The sequence below is a fragment of the Capricornis sumatraensis genome, chromosome 3, assembly GCF_032405125.1.
Source record: "Capricornis sumatraensis isolate serow.1 chromosome 3, serow.2, whole genome shotgun sequence".
Taxonomy (NCBI): domain Eukaryota; kingdom Metazoa; phylum Chordata; class Mammalia; order Artiodactyla; family Bovidae; genus Capricornis; species Capricornis sumatraensis.
This window is the reverse complement of record NC_091071.1, coordinates 19,249,843-19,263,657: the sequence shown is the minus strand read 5'-3', so window position 1 is coordinate 19,263,657 and position 13,815 is coordinate 19,249,843.

Here is a 13,815-nt window from a genome sequence, read left to right as displayed (position 1 = left end):
ATGGACTACAGCCCACCAGGTTTCTCCATGCATGGGATTTTCCAGGCAAGAGTACTGGAATGGGGTACCATTGCTGGGCATCTAGTATATACCAGAAGTTGTCTTTACACAGCTGTCTACAAAGTTTACTTTCCTTTACTTCATTTCTTTTGTCTTTTTAAAATAATTTTTATTGAGCCTCTTTTTTTTTTTTTTTTTTTCTTTTCCCAGGTATGGTGATAGGTGGTGAGAAAAAACAGCATCCCCTGCTGCTGTTGAGAGAGGCAGATGTTACACAATGGATAGTTGTAACTGTGGCAGGTACTGCCAACGAGAGGAACATGGTGCTGAGAGTCTGTGTGTATTAGAGGGAAATGGTCTGGGAAAGTTTCTTGAAGAGGTGAAGCTAGAGATGAGAAACAAAGGAGGAGTAAGAGCTGACTAGGCAAAATTTAGTTCTCATGGAAATCCTACAAGGCATACCCTCTGTTTTAGAGTTAAGGACGTTGACTCCTCAGTGAGGTGATGTAACTGCTCAAGGTTACTTCAGACTTAAGTGGCCACCCACAATTCTGAGTCAGCTAAGAAATAAGGTCTTCTATAAGCTCCTTGAGCCATCTGGTGTTTTTAGAAGAAGCAAGTGTCACAAGCAGCTCAGGTACATTAGGGAGCAGTGGAGTGTTATAGCTCTGTTTCAAGTCTGCAGTGGACAGTTACAGCTCAGCTTCCTTAAAGGTACTCTTGGAGCAGAGGGTATTAAGGCTTGCCCTGCATTATCTGTTAGGAGCAGGGTTATACATTCTTCAGGAATCACTTTTTTTGTGTGTGGGGTCTTCCGGTGACACATGCATACACATCTATATGTATGTGTTTAATGGAAAACTTCAAACATACAGAAACGTACATGTATGTTAGTCACTCAGTCGTGTCCGACTCTGTGATCCCATGGCCTGTAGCTCACCAGGCTCCTCTGTCCATGAAATTCTCCAGGCAAGAATACTGGAGTAGATTGCCATTTCCTTCTCCAGGGGAACTTCCCGACCCAGAGCTCAAACCCAGGTCTCCTGCATGGCAGGCAGATTGTTTACTGTCTGAGCCACCAGGAAAGCCCATATAAGAGAGTAGAGAGAATTTAATGTTTTCATGCTCTGCCTTTAACAGTTAGCGATTCATGGCCAGTCTTGTCTTCCCTATACCTCTGTCCACTCCCCTAATCCTGGATTATATTGAAGCAAATCCCAGATACCATATTATTTCATCTGTAACTGTCAGGATGTACCACTAAAAGACAGGAACTTCCACCTTAAACATAACTTCAATATCATCATAAATGCTTCCCAACAGTATCAAAAATTCTGTAGTGTCATCTATTAAAGACATCTTATTTGTTTGAAAGGTGGTTTGTAAAGGAAAAAAGGGTCATAGATGCTGGACAGGTAAAAAGAACAAATGTTCTTCATATTTTCTAGTTAGGTATTTACATTTACTTCAGTATGAAAATGTTGGCACCTTGGGAACAGAAGAGCAAATTATTGGAAAAGTAGTGAATCAATCTGGGTCAATAAATGAAGCAGATCATGCTACTCAGAACCATCTTGGCAGAGTGGTTGTTTTCTTAACACCCAAACCCTAATGTCATGCTCTTCCCATGATACCCGGAGGAACATTCGCACCAGTCTCTCCTTGGTAGTACATCTGCTATCACAGCTGTTATTTTACAAGTAGCCCTGGAGTCACCTTTTGCACGATTTCCCTCTGTCCATGGTGCTGATCTGCCAGCCTTTAGCCAGCAACTAGAGCAGGTATAACTTGCTTTTGGCCAAAGAGATTTAATGTAGGGTTACCATAAAAGTGAACATTAATTGTATATAAAGTTTATATTAATATAGTTCCAAGAAATTCTATCAGTGCTTATGCTTAGTTAAAAAAAATCCAAGCTGAAAGTGAAAAGTGAAAAAGTTGAGTATGTTTATATTGGTGTGTCTATTTCAGACATAGTCTAAATATTTTCAAATATGATTTCTTAACCAAATTGTAACTAATTGAAATAAATTTCCATTTCACAGATTAAGAAGTGCCTTTCCCACTGGTTTGCTAATGATGGTCAGATAGTTGACAGAATAATAACCAATTAAATGTTCCAGCTCTTTTCACCACATTGAGTAATACAATAATGAAAAATTCTCAATTATTTCTTGATATGCATATGTAATAGTCAGTGGTTTTTCTCTGCATCGCTGTGAGGTGCTATGCTAGGCACTGGTGGGATAAACTGAGACATAACTTTTTAATTTGAAGTATTAACAGTAAAATGGGGAAAATTAGTCATGGAATTGTCATATATTCCTGCCTGGGAAATCCTGTGGACAGAGGAGCCTGACGGGCACAGAGTCGAACGTGACTTAGTGATTAAACAACAGGAATAAATGTGGTGGAGGGATGCATGAAGGCCTGTGACAGTACAGAGTATAGCCTCTCTGGCTACCAGGAAAACCTTCATAGAGGGAAGCTGAGGGATGTTTAGTATTCCAAAGAGAGGCAAAACCATGAGCATGAGTGGTATTTTCATGTAGTGGTGTGAAGTTGAGTGTGCCTTCCTGTGACCTTAGCTTAGGGGAAGGAAGTGATGAAAGATGAAGTTGTGCACACAGGTGTGGAGAGCATTTGAACTTGATGAGGAAGGCAGTGGAAAGTATGCCTGTTCTGTAGGAAGGTGAGGGCATCTCTGTGTCTTTGGGAGAAAATCTGCTTCCGTATAGACTCCTGGGCCAGATCCACTGTGGAAACAGTATTTGAGAGAGTACTCAGTATACAGGGAGTTGAGTAAGATGATTTCTAGGGTCTATTAATTTTTCTATTCATGCACCCATCCTTTAAACACATATTGTTCAGTTGCTAAGTTGTGTCCGACTCTTTGTGACCCCATGGACTGCAGCACACCAGGCTTCCCTGTCCATTGTCTTCCGAGAGTTTGCTCAAACTCATGTCCATTGAGTCAGTGATGCCATCCAACCATCTCATCCTCTCTTGTCCCCTTCTCCTCCTGCGCTTTGTTTTTCCCAGCATCAGGGTCTTTTCTGATGAGTCATCTCTTCGCGTCAGGTGGCCAAAGTATTGGAGCTTCAGCCTCAGCATCAGTCCTTCCAATGAACACTCAGGGTTGATTTCCCTTAGGATTGACTGGTTTGATATTGAAGCTAATTATGTTCTAGGTAAAGTGTTGAATACCAAAGATACAGTGGTGAAAGACATAAATGAGTCTTGCCCTTAGGACGCTTACATTCTAGGTAGAGATTGGAGAAGGAGGAAAATAACATATGAGGAAACATAAATAGCGTAACATCAGATTGTTATAAATGCTATGAAGAAAATAAGATAATGGAATAGACTGTAACTAGGCCGAGGTTACTTTAGAAAGGCTGATCAATGAAAGGTTTCTCTAAGGTTTGATATTTGTGAGCTGGAGTCTGAAGGATGAGATGGAACCATAGATATGCAGCTAGTGGAAGAGCGTTTCTGAAAGGAGAAAAGGCAAGAGAATGTAAAGACCTGGAGGAAGGAAAGTGTGGAGTGTTCACACAACTGAAAGGAGGGGCTTCCCGGGCAGTCTAGTGGTTAAGGCTGTGCTCTGCCAGTGCAGGCAGCATGAGTTCAATCTCTGGTTGGGGAACTGAGATCCCACATGCTGTGCAGCAGAGCCAGAAGATTAAAAAAATAATATATTAAAACAAAAACATAAAAGCTGAAAGAAGACCAAGTGTGGTGGGCGCATGCTGAGCAAGGGGAGGAATGGGACCAGAGTGAGATGCGGTGTCAGGCAGGGGCCAGACTGTGTTGCAGGAGTCTTGCTGGTCCTGGTAACTGATTCTAGAAATGGACATTTATGGATTTTAAACTAGCAAGTGACAAGATCTGATGTATACTTTAACAAATCACCCTGGCTGATGTTGAGAGTGAATTGGAGTGAGGTAAGGCTGGAGGAAGAGTGGCCAGATGGGCCTCTGGATTTAGTTCTGGCAAAAGGTGATGGTGATTCAGATTTGGGAGTGACAGCAAAAGTGGAGAGAAATGGGTGTGTTCCATATATTTTGAATGTAGAACTGGCAGGCCTGGAACAGCTTGGTTATGGAGCATAAGAGAAAGAGGAATTGCGGATGGCTCCTAGATTTTTTGTTTGAGGGTATTTGGGTTTATGGCACTACAGTATTTGATATGGGAAGCACTCGTAGGGGCCTGTTTTTTTAGAGTGAAGTGGTGGTGGGAAGGGGGGCTTCCCAGGTGGAACTAGTGGTACAGAACCTGCCTGCCAGTGCAGGCGACCTAAGAGACTTGAGTTCAGTCCCTAGGTCAGAAAGATCCCCTGGAGGAGCGCATGGCAACCCACTCCAGTGTTCTTGTCTGGAGAATCCCATGGGTGGAGGAGCCTGATGGGCTATAGTCCATAGAGTCACAAAGAATTGGACAGACTAAAGTGACTTAGCATGCATGCACGGTGATGGGAAAATCACTAATTCTTATTTGGATGTGATATTTTGAGATCTTTATTAGATATGTGTCAAGTAGACAGGTGGTGTACCTCAAGGGGGAGGCCTTGGTGAAGATATAAACCTGGAGGTCATCCTCATGTATTAAAAGCCATCAGACTTGAAGAGAACATATAAGGAAAGAGTATAGGTGGAGTTGGATATGCCTGAGCACACATATACATGCACACACATAGATATTGAAGGAAAGTGAAGCTTGGTTCATGCCCTAGAGCACCCCATCGTTTAGCAGACTGAAGGAGAATTGTCATGGGTTGAATTTTGTCCCTCGCAAAATTCATATGTTGAAGTAGAGACCTGCAGTACTTCAGAATGTGACCTTATTTGGAAATAGGGTTATTGAAGATGTAGTTAGTTAATACTACATCATACTGGACTAGGGGGGCCCATAATGGACAAAAGTCCATTATGACATTTGTCCTTATAAAAAGGGGACATTTGAAAATAGACACCCACACTGGGAGAAGTCCATGTGAAGACTGGAGTTTTGCTACCACAGTCAAAGGACTAGCAGAAGCTAGGAGAGAGGCCTGGAGAAGATCCTTCCCTGGAGCCTTCAGAGGGAGCGTGACTCTGCTGACACCTTGATTTCAGACTTCTGGCCTCTGGAACCATGAATGATAGATTTCTGTTGGATCCCTCAGTTTGTGGTGTTTTGGTACAGCAGCCGTGGTTAACTAACTCATGGAAGAATCTTGCAGAGCAGACTGAGTAGAGCTCGCCAGAGAAGTAGAAGGAAAACCACTTGGGTGTGGGGTCATAGTAGCCAAGGAAAACAGGTGTCTCAAGGAGAAAGGGGCCGTTTTTATTAAAGGCTGTTAAGAGATTAATAGGAAGATAGTGAAAGAACTGTTAGATTAAATTTTGCATTATATTTGGGAATTCTTGTCCCCCCACCACCCCAAACCACTCATGTTTGATTGACATTCAGTATTCACCTGTTGATAATGTATCTACTTGTTTTCAGTGTTAGAAGGGACTTGGTGTGCTGCCAGGTAGAGTGAATTGATAGTTTTTGTTCTGGTTTGAGTATTTCTCATTTCTCCTGAGAGTTGGAAGATACTTTTGGCAGTGTCAGGTGTCTTCCTCCTTTTTGTTCAGTCATGGCTTTGATTTGTAGGAAAAGATGGTTGCTACCTACTGCCCAGGAGTGTGAAAGTCTCAGTGAATGGACTGACCACTCAGTTGCTTTGAACTGGATTCTTTGATTACTCCATACACGATTCGCTGCTCACTGCTTCTTGTTTTGAATTTGGATCATCCCTGAAACCACTCCATCTTCACGGCCAATTCCTTTCTATGCATGTTTTTAGCTCTTTTTTTCTTCTGTTCAGAATTTATGGTCCTTGCTATACTTTTTCTTGATTTTCATCAATGTTATGTATTTATTATTGAACAATATTTTTTCTTGGGTCATTTCTAGGAATTTGGGCTGAGAGCAGAGGTAGGCACGTGCATACATTCTGACTGTGATATGTTCCTTTTTTGTAGATCATTGTTGATTTTATTATCATGCTATGTTTGTGCTCATGGAGCACTGATACCTCCTGAAATCCAGGGTCTAATGAGAACTCACTGGCTAGTCTCCTTGGACATTTCTTGTGAACTGGGCTATTTGATTTGAATGCCCAATAAATGTAGCCTCTATTTATTGACTTAACAAATGATTTGTCAGTTATTTACAGTTATGTACATACCATAGTTGGTGATACAGAGAGATATAATATAGGGTCTCTATTAATGAATTCATGATCTATGTAGGAAAAAGAGGCATCCGCATGAAGGATGCTAAATGGCAATGCAGGAATTAAGCAACATGAAGTCTTTTTTTGACCAAAGCTATTTCAGTTGCAAGTGAAGAAATCTAGTTTATATAATATTAAGTTAAAAAAAATGTTAACTAATGTGTTTTAGTGTTTGGAGCAGTAGGCCTTCAATAAATATTTGTTGAGTGAAGGGAATTAGTTTCATCTAACTGAAATGTCCAGGGAAAGTTGAAGTTCAGGCATAGCTCTATCCAGATTATGCCCTCAGGTATCCCGATTCCTCCCTTTATTCAGCTCTGCTTTCTTCTGACTTGGCTTTATTTTCATAAAGGTTCTCTCCATCCTATGGTAGCTGTTGGTCTTTTGGTACCTGCTCTTTTACTTTTTTCCCAATCGAGCAAAAATCCTGGGGCTGACATTGATGAGATTGGTTGATTTGGGTAATGTGCCATTCCTCAACCAATCATTGTGACCAGGGGGATGGAATACCTGATGGTTAGACCTGGGCCACACGTCCATTTCTGGAGCTGAGCTTTCTGAGCCACTTCTGGGTCGGTAAACATGTCCCTGTACATGGACGACAAAGAGAGACCAAAAAGAGGCAGCCACTCCAGATAGGTAGGTGGTGGGTGTAACAAGCAAGGAAACTGACACATAAGGCTTGGCTTAGGGGCCACAAGATGACTAGATTTCTGCACCCAGCCCCAGAATCTTAATAGTTTATGTAGAGGCTTTAATAGGGTTCAGTCATGAATACTGTCCGGATGGTTTCAACAACATACTGCTCTCTCAAGGCTCTGTCCTTGAAACGGCCCCCACTTTGTGGCAGTGGGCAGAACATACATTCCAAGGATAAAGGAAGGGAGTGAGGAGCCTCTGATTACTGGGGTCCAGCTCATGGGTGAACTGGCAGTCATGTTCTCTTGGTGACCTCCTCTAACACTTCCACAGTGGGGGCCCTGAGTGGTCGGCAAGCAGTGTCGCCAGCAGGGAGGCGGCTTGGTGGGTGGTGATCTGGTTGCACTAGAGGCAGAAGCCACAGCAGCTGTAGAGGCACATACAAGAGAAAACACACATCAAGATAATGATTCTCAGCATAAGTGACAGTCTTTCCCATCAAGAAGCCCATGATCTGAGCCATTGGTTTATTAAGCCCCCTAGGCTAGGGGTCCCCACTCCAGTACTGTTGCCTGGAAAATCCCATGGACAGAGGAGCCTGGTAGGCTGCAGTCCCCCATGGGGTTGCTGAGAGTTGGACATGACTGAGCGACTTCACTTTCGCTTTTCACTTTCATGCATTGGAGAAGGAAATGGCAGCCCACTCCAGTGTTCTTGCCTGGAGAATCCCAGGGATGGCGGAACCTGGTGGGCTGCCGTCTATGGGGTCACACAGAGTCGGACACGACTGAAGCAACTTAGCAGCAGCAGCAGCAGCTGCAGCAGGTTAGGGGTCGGATCACTCAGGGCAAGCGCTTGTGTCCTCATGAGGTTTGTTAAAGATTCTGCATTAGCTGACTCATCTGGTGTGAACACACAACATCTAGCTTGGGTCATGGCACAGGTGCCTCCTTGTAGTAACAACATGCAAGGCCATCCTATTTTGTAGGATGGATTTTCTCACTGGACACACTTGAGTGTCTAGTAAGGACAGCCTTTGCTAGCTGTCATAGAAGAGTTTCTGGGTGAACTTAGTAAGGGCTTCTGTGTGCTATGATGTCCTCCAGGCCAATGGAGGGGATAAAGATGGAGGCCAGATGGAGTGTTACCAGTGGAAAACAGGACGTGCCCATTTGGCCTTGACCACAGGGAGTTTGGCAGCTTTTGTTACTCTGGGTGGATTCTCCCCTGGGCTCAGGAAAACCCAGGGTCACAGCAGCCCAACCACAGGTGGAAGCCATGGCCAAAGACCTGAGCCACACAGCCACTGGGTCACATTCCAGGTCATCTGGCAGATACACGGTGTGACCAATTAGTGCCAAATCAGTCACTAGCCCTGAATGTGACAGCATGACCACACAGTTCAGTGATAGCCCCCACATCCATGGTATTATCTTTTTTTTTTTTCTATTTTATTTTTGGCTGCTCTGGGTTTTCATCGCTACATGTGGGCTTTCTCTAGTTGAAGGGAGTAGGGGCTACTCTCTAGTTGTGATGTGTGGGCTTCTCATCGATGTGGCTTTTGTTATCGCAGAGCCATAGGTTCTAGGGTGTGCAGGCTCAGTAGTTATGGCACATGGGCTTAGTTGCCCTGAAGCGTATGGAATCTTCCTGGCCCAGAAATTGAACCCATGTCCCCTGCATTGGCAGGTGGATTCTTACTACTAAACCACCAGAGAAGTCTGGGTCCTTTCTTTTTAGAGTGATTTTTCTGTTTCCAACATTGAGTTGCCCAGGTGCTCAAATGTCCGCCACCTGGCATGGACCCAAGTGAACCCACCCCAAATTTGAGTGCAAACCATTTGAGTGCAAACATTTGAGTACAAACCAAATTTGAGAACCACCCATGACTCCAGTGATATTTTTAGGACCTTTCCTGTCAGCAGTTTGATGGCCTGGCTGTGTAGTTTGATTGACAGAAAAAGTGTACCCTGTTCAGTGTTACTGATCGTGGGGGCCAGTGTTCTGGAACAGTGTTGGTGATATCAGATGAATGAAGAGTATTAGTCCTGGCTTGTCATTCCTTAAGCTACTGCTTTAGAACCTTCCAGTCCCCTCCCTGAAGTGGTGATACCCACTATGCCAGTCCTGACGAGTTGAGAGGAGTAGCTGCCCACATACCTAACAGGTGGATTGATTGGTTCACCGGACATCAGGTGGGCCCACTGTAGAAGGGTATCTCCATAAGGTGCCCATCCCATGACTGGAAACAACAGGAGCAGCAGAAGACCAAGGTCAATGAGACAGAAACATAGTAGGAACTTACATGGTGAGGTCTTCCCCTTCTGTAAGAACTACAACTGTGGCCTGACCCTTGGATGTTAATGCGGCTGCAGCATTTAGAATGTGACGCGGTTGTGCTTGTGGGGTAGGTAGCACTGTCAGGTGTGAGGAGATGGATGGGGGTGGGTGGGAATTGCCCCACCTTCTCCCCTCTTTGATGGTACATGTTCCATTCCAGGTAGAGTGCATTTCAGCTGGTCTGGCCTGCAGCAAGACAACAGGATCCTGGTGGAGACTGAGTAGTTCCCCTTCACCCAGGGGTGTGAAGGAATCTACCCATCCCAGTGGGATGTCCCCTCACAGATTGCAGTAGATAGCACCCTTCCCAGGTGCAGCAGGGCTTGATGTTCTCAGCACATTGATCCAGATGGGGGAGTCAGGGCAATGTCTGCCTCCAGAGACTGCCTACCCTTAGGGCATTGAGTTTTGGGGCAGGGGTCCCCTTACTGGCAGATGGGGCAACAGACCCTACTGGTTGTCATTCAACTATATTAAAGGCTGGGACAGTACTTTAGTCCACCTGACCAGTGAGGTTTCACCTGTAAGTGATTTAATCTGCTTCTTTAATGTTTCCTCTTCCTTTTTTTTACCCACACTGCTGCCTGTGGCTTATGGGGGGGTGGGACCTCCATTTGATGTCATAGTCTTTTCCCCAGTCTTGCCTATCATGACCTTTGAAAGGTGACCATTGATCACTGCTTTTTTTTTTTTTTTTGACGAGGGTAGTCAGTTTCTCTAATCCCCTAGTGGTGGCTGCCTGGTTTGCACAGTGACAGAGGAAAGTTTGGGTTAGGCGAGACACAGTATCCACACAAAACAAGGCATATTTAGAGCCCTCACTCAGAGGGAGGGGGCCAGTATAATCAATCAGTCTCCAGTCCCTTGCCAGTTGGGAACTCCAGTGGATAACCCTAGACTTTCGCAGCTGCCTCAGAAATATTTGGAACACGCAGGTCATGCTGTTACAGCATTAAACACGCAGGTCATGCTGTTACAGCGTTAACCAAGTCACTGTATTTCAGGGGCATCCAGTTATCCTTGGCAATGCACCATCCCACACAGGCACTACTGTGGTCACTTTTCCTGTGCACCCATCTGTTGTATCTACTGAAGGATCAGCTGCTAGGGCTTGCACCTAGGCCACATCAACTTCTGGTTGCCCTGGGGTGTTGGCACATTCTGAGCCAGGATGTGGAGGACAGTGAGGACTGACTCAAGCTCTTACAGGCAAACTCAAATGACTCTGCACATATCCTGACTCCACAAGGGCTTATTCATGATCAGCCACCCCTCAGCTTCCTATTTTCTAAGCTGTGGGGTCAATCCCCTTAGACCAGCCCAACTGTCAGTGCAAAGGGCTAATGACCAGAGCTCAAGTGTGTTTGTGTGTGTGCTCAGTGGCTCAGTTGTGTCTGATTCTTTGTGACCCCTTGGACTGTAGCCTGCCAGGCTCCTCTGTCCGTGGAATTCTCCAGGCAAGAATACTGGGATGGGTTACCATTTCCATCTCCAGGGGAGCTTCCTGACCCAGGAATTAAATCTGTGTTTCCTGAGTTTCCTGCATTGGCAGGCAGATTCTTTACCACTGCACCTGCTGGAAGTGATCACCAAATGCTGAGTTCAGCCATCTCGCAACTGCAGTCCAGTCTCGTTTCCCTCTAGATGGTGTCAGTGTTGGGCTGAAGAGTGACTGCAGTCCATGTGCATGGGTCACCACCCCAACCGGACTCGTGCAACAGGCATTAGCGGAAATCTCCCCGACACCCTCCCTTGCAGACTACAGGGTTCTCCCCAGGATTGGGGGCAGGAGCATTTGGAGGGTCTCCACACTGCAGCACCCTCCTCACTGTAGCATGTGAGAGAACTTACATACATGGCTTGTCTTAGTGCCCATGGATGAGTAGATCTTGGTACCCACCCTAGAATCTTAGTAGTTTATATAGAGGCTTTGATTGGGTTCAATCACGTATTCAGTCTAGTTGGCCTACTGCACATTACTCTCTCAAGCCTGTATCCTTGAAGAGCTCTCACTGTATGATTGGAGGGCAGGATGTGTACTTATACTTCAAGGACAGGGCAAGGGCCTGAAGAGCCTCTGATTGCCCTGGTCTAGCTCGGAGGTCACCTGGTGGTCATGTCCTTTTGATGAGCTCCTCCAACAGCCATGTGGACCAAGAGTTTGGAAGGTTTTTTTTTTTTTTTTCCCAAAGAAAAAAATCAGGTAGGTATTGCTACCAGAGGGAAGAATAAAAGATGCTACCCAGGTAAAACCAATGATGTTTGCTGTCTTATAAGGCTTGAGTGTAAGGAGTGCCATAAGACAGTGTTTAATTCCACCTGATTGTATCAGATAAAGAGAGCCATCAGTTCAAAGGATTTGGAAGTGGGCAACAAACTTTCTGGAGGAAACTGAAATTTAGTTAAGCTTGAGGAATGAGTAGGAATTGACTTGATAAAAGCAATTCTAGAGGTGACTGAGTAGAGTACAGGCAAGAGACCAGAGTGACCCAAGTGTATAAGTTGGTGAAGGAGGGAGGTTGGAAGTACCAGAATGCAAAGGTGACAAGATACCTCGAGCTACAAGAGCTGCAAACAAGCCTTCAGGCAAAGTTGGCTTGTGCCAGCCCATCAAGTAGTCTCCACCCTCATCTCTATGCCTGGATAACAGCCCTTCCGGGTTCTACAGCCTTTGCCTCTGGAGCTTTGATAGCACCTGCTACTGCTTTGTGATGCTGCTTCCTAGTTGTTAGCAAAGTCTGTTGTCCATTTATGCCCTCCTGTGACCAGCTTAGCTCACCTCTTGTAATTTAATGTGCCAAGTCTTTTCAGCCTAAGGGCAAGAAAAGTTTGCTGCCGACCTTTCCCCCCTTTCAGAGTAAACCAACGGATGCGCTTACTCCAGCATTGTCAAACAGAAGAAAAATCCCTGCCAATCAGAAAATCAAGTGGACAAAAGCAAGTAGCAATTTGTAAGGAAAGCAAAGCTCCGTGCGTGCAAGTCACATCCCTATGGTACCTCAGCTTTGCCTCCGTGAGTCCATAGAGAGACCTAACACTGTCCTGAGGTATTACCCAATCAACCAAGTACATACAGACAAGGAGCTTAGTTTCCTGAAGGAAGGGAGACTAGGTTGTTGCTTATAGAACAGCTAAGTGTATTCAGTTTGATTATGAGCCAGGTTTAGTTTGAATTAGTTACTATATAGATGTTAGTTAATTTCTTTCTTGTGCCAACACTGGGAGGCAGATGCTATTATTCCTAACAAGGAAATGGAGGCACAGAGAAGTTAAGTAATGCGCCTACGGCATTCTAGCTGTGGAGTGGAGGACCTTGGGTTAAGATCCGGGTGGTCCGAATCAGGAGCTGTGCTAAGGAGCATGTGACTTTATGCTGTAGCTATCTCTGGTACTTTAACCGAGTGACCAGAAAGGCAAATAAACTCAACTCATTATAGAAAGGACTTTAATGTTCCTCATAGCTGGTCAGGAAGGGCATCAGAGTCCAGAGGCTGCTACCAACATTTCTGTTTTGTGTGTATTATTTTTCAATCAGGTTAAGTTTTTACTTTCATAGACACCAAGAAGTCCCCTTTATCTTGGCATCCCTCCATTCTTATTTAACAAGAGCTCTAGACTTTTTGTGCACCTACTCTTTTAAATCTGTCCTGATAAGACCCATTTGCCTTGATTTCTCACATTTAATTTTTTTTTTTTTTAAGAGCAGGATACCTAAAGACCATGAAATCCTGTGGCTAATATTGACCAACTATCACAGGATAAATTTGATACATTACCACACTCTGAAGACCCTGTTCATCAAGGGGGAAGTTGAGAAGGAGGGACAATGGAAATGAAGGGGTAGAGGACCCCATCTTGCCCCACTTGTGGGGATGGGGCTAGATAAAGGGACAAAGTGACTAGGTGGAGACCAGGACCACTGGCTGGAATACTGTGAGAGTTTCTTGTAGGAAATACAGTCAGCTTTCAGAGATGCTTGGAAACAGAAAATGGCAAATGACTACCTTGGCCAAAGGGCCTGGGTTTGAGTCTGTGAACTACCACTTTACACTGTTGGCCTAGGACCGAAATCATCTCATCCCATGTGAGCATGTGCAGAGAGGGCTGACCAGCATCTCTGAGTTGAGCAAATTTCTCTGTCTTGTCACTCAGCACGTCTGCTTATACAGAAGGGTGAGTATCAATCTGGGGTTCAGATTCTGATTATGGAATACTGATTTTTCCTTCTTATGTTGTTCAGTCACTAAGTCGTGTCTGACCCTTTGAGACCCCATGGACTGCAGCATGCCAGGGTTTCCTGTCCTTCACTATTTGTTTGGAGTTTACTCAGATCCATGTCCATTGAGTTGGTGATGCTACTCAACCATCTCATCCTCTGTCACCCCTTGTCCTCCTGCCCTCAATCTTTCCCAGCATCAAGGTCTTTTCCAATGATTCAGGTCTTCACATCAGGTGGCCAAAGTATTGGAGCTTCAGCTTCAGCATCAGCCCTTCCAATGAATATTCAGAGTTGATTTCCTTTAGGATTGACTAGTTTGATCTCCTTGCTATCCAGGGGACTCAAGAGT